This window comes from Myxine glutinosa, chromosome 3, assembly GCF_964187855.1.
Source record: "Myxine glutinosa chromosome 3, kmMyxGlut1.1, whole genome shotgun sequence".
NCBI classification, from domain to species: domain Eukaryota; kingdom Metazoa; phylum Chordata; class Myxini; order Myxiniformes; family Myxinidae; genus Myxine; species Myxine glutinosa.
The window spans coordinates 187,656,358-187,660,349 of NC_136263.1; positions in this window are offsets into that span (position 1 = coordinate 187,656,358).

Genomic DNA, 3,992 nt, shown 5'->3' on the forward strand with positions numbered 1-3,992 from the left:
TGCCATTACAGTTTCTTTGCACCACTTTTGGTGATGAATAATGACTTGTTGCTGTTGGGGGTTGAGTTGCCTCATCATTGCTCTGTACTCATGTGGGCTCAGTAAAGTTTTACTTGCTTCAGCGGTGTATCGGGCATGAAGCTCAGCATTTTGGTCTAGGTTTTGTCGATGGTCATTGAAATCAGGATTGTTAGCAATATCCACTGGATCAACTTGTCGCTCTTGGAGGTGGCCTTCTTCCTCTTGATCTCCTTGTTGCTGTTCAGTCTCAGGTGCCAGAAGATCCCAGGCATGTATGGGGGGACCAAAGTCTTCCAGATCTCGAAGCGCTTCTTCAATGATGTTGGCATTGTGTGTGTACATTTGTTCATTTAACTGAATGGCATCCTAAACTTCATTGTAGTGGGCTTGGTAGGTGTCATAATTTCCTTTTAGGTCATGTTCATTTCTCCATGGCCAATAAAGCATCAACAGGTTTCTATAGATTTCATCAGGTTTCAACAGGTTTCATCAACAGGTTCTCCTTCTCCTTCCTTTCTGTTTGGTTATTTAATTATGTATTTTTGTCTTTTTTGTCTTTGTTTTACGTACTATGTCAAAGCGTCTTTGGGTTTCTTGAAAAGCGCTATACAAAATAAATGTATTATTATTATTATACTTGGACTCGCCCACTTCCTTTTCTTTGTGAAATCGAATGACGCATTCCTTCTGACGCTTGTGCATTTGGCCCAAACCATTTTTAAGGGTGATTCTCTCAGCTTTGTGTGTATGGTCGTCATTTTCCATGTTGTTGTTGGGGTCAGGCTGGTGGTCATTGTCACGTTGATCTCGGGCATCAGCACAATAATTAGCAGCAAAGGTAGCAAGGCGCATTGCATCTAAGCGGTTTGGTCGTGCTGCACACCAATCAGTCAGCCCACTAAAAAACAGGTCTTCCGAATCATCATCCATTTCCTGTATGACTGACATTGGCTTCATCATGTGAATGCGCCTTTCTTTTGGACTGGTGTTGATGAATATCACCTGTCTGCTGGACCGCTTCAATGGGAGAGAAAGAAGGCGGGGTATGCAGCCTCATGGGCATTGACTACTCTGTGGTTTAGAAATGTTGATCCAAGTTTTTGTAGTTGACATCTGACATCATCTGAGTGAGTTTCTTTGGCTACTTTACACAATAGCTCACTCATTGCTCGTTCACTTTTCGTCATATAGCTGGTTACATACATGATACATGCATAGGGATCAACAATGTACTGCAAGTCCATATTTGCCTGCCATGCTCGCAAGAGATCCAGGTTGTAGCTGTTGATCCACTTTGAATGTGGCTTTCGCTTGAGTATGATCTGCGAACCACTTTTCGATGTTTTGAAAGCCTGTGCATACTGATTGATTTCAACACCAGCTTTTTTTTTAGTAGATCTTGGGTGGTGGTGTCCTCTGGTGTCTCACCGTCGATCAGTACGTGTTTGACTCTTCCAAGTAAATCTTTTTTGTCTTGGAGATATTTTAGGACATCAACATTGGGATCACATAAATATCACGTGAATTAGTGTTTCCAAGCTGGGGGCATGAGGAAAACGGAATCTACAACTTCCATTGCGCCTGCAGGTGGCAGAATGCACATGGCTTTGAAGTTTGGTTGACTCTTCCGTGACTTCACATGTCTTATATCGGTCAATAAATTGACATGTTTCCTCATCAGTATTTGTCCCAATGTGTGGTGCATTCCTCACCCAGATGATGGTATGGGAAGGTGGAGAGCCTCTGGCCTGGAATTCAATCCGGATGAAGTAATCACTGACGTCACCTAACGGGCTAGCCTTTCCACACACAAATTCATGGAAGAATGTGTCAAGGCGGTATTGGAATTGTCGGGCTGCGGTAACTGGATTAGTTCGCAACCACCTAGACCTCTTCTCCCAAGACATTGTTGCAATTTCTTTATTGCTGTAGATCTTGCCATGTTGACGAGCAATGCTCTGTATAATTTCTGGCCACTGCATGTCTGCTGCTGATAGAGTCAAAAACCAGGTTGGAATTCCTAACTGCCGCGCCAAGGCCAGAACATCATACAGTACACGTTGCCAGTAAGCTAGCGATCCCCGGATATTCTTTAAGAATTTGATTGTAGCATCAGTGCGTATCATGGTTCTTAAATTCTCTGCATTTTTCAGCACACCAGCAGTTACTTTCTGGCCCTGGAATATCATACCTCTGGTTTGACGCATAGCTATTTGGGAGTCATCACGCACCTGTTTAGCCTCCACCACATACTGTGCAGCCAGCAGATACTCAACATCCTTGGCAAAGCATCCGTCTGCATCCAGTACTCTTTGATTGAAGAATTTACGAATGCTTAGTCGTTTGCCACGAGATGCGGAAAAACTATTGTTCCCATATGGGTATTTGTCAGGATTTGACAAGATTTCGAAGTTGATATCTGTTAGAAATGCTGAGGGATGTTGGTTTCCTCCCGGGGCTATACAAAGGATATCATCTGTATCTAAGGGAGTCTCAGGCTGCATACAGGTTTCATATGGAAGTCCACGTTTGCTGACAGCTTCGTCGATTGCTGTCTGGTCCTCTACCTCTTCAATTGTAGATACTGGTTCACCATCTTGAGCATGTCCATTTGTTGTTGGAACATTAGGCACCGGATGTACTTTTTCCAATGCAACATAGTGAATTAGGTCAATAAGGCCAACCACAATATATGGACTTGCTGTGTTTTGATTGTTAATGGGATTCACTATTGTGAACCTATCTGGATTAAGTGTGGTGAGAATATGTATACCAATTTCCAACATGTCTGCCAAGCCCTGAATAGCTACATGGTCAGCCCAGGCACCCTCCTCAAGCCGGTTCACATATCTGTTCCACATCTCTGCTTCACGAATCTGCGGATTCCTAATTGAAGCAATGGTGTGATCAACATTTTCTGGTGTTGCTGCATCATTGCTGTATTTATTGATTGAATAACCAACAGGACTAGATATCAAGTTCATGGAATGAGAAGAATTCTGGAATGAGTATTCTGCGGCCTAGTACTCGTAGGCTTAGACTACCGTACCGTCTCCGACCTTGTGGTTTTTTCTCTCAGCGATTCGTCGAATGCGCTGAAATTATTTTCGTTCTCTGTTTCGTACCAGTCGTTCACCCCGTACCTCCTTGTTTAATATCTGTACTCACAAAAAAACAAAAAAAACCCCCCAAAAAAATATTTCCTTCCCAGGTCTTATTCGTTTATTTGTTGTTGTTTTTGTTCGTTCGTTCTTCGTTCGCGATCACGCGGCTAGAAATGTATAATCTCTCCCCTGAACAACTATTTTCTCTCATATATTAGAACACCCTTTTCTTCTTTTCCTACAAAAGGATGCTTTCGTCTTGCTCACCAAATCTATTCATTCCAAAAAATATATATAATACCATCTCTTACAGTTCCTCCTTTCTACATTCCCGAAACTATCCAGAACTCCACCCCTCCTCCAGTGTCCTCAAACGTATTTTTGACTCGAAGGTCTCAAACTCATTTTGCAAAAAATGTTCGTTTCCCATGAATCGTACACTTTTCAAAATCCAATCTCACCCCTCCCCTCCAAATCCTCCCCATCACCCATCCCTTTCAAATCTCCCCCCTTGCCCCTTCCCTCCCCTCCCTCCTAAACTCCCCCCACACCCCTCCCCTCCGAGACTCTCCCTCGCTCCTCCCCTCCTAGACTCCACTCTCACCCCTCCTCTTCAAAGCATCCTCCCTGCTTCTTCCCCCTTCCAACTTTCACCTTCATCTCCCCAAACCTTCTGCCTCGCTCTTCCCCCTCCTCAAATAACACCTCACTGTGCCTCACCCAATCTCCATCAAACCTTTTGTCCGCCCCATTCTTCCCTTTCTCCAAGCTATTCTGAAATCTCTGAAATCTCTGACACACCTTCAACAGCTCTCCCTACCTCTTCCTCCTCTTCCACATCTTACCCTACCCCTCCCCCCCCTGTTC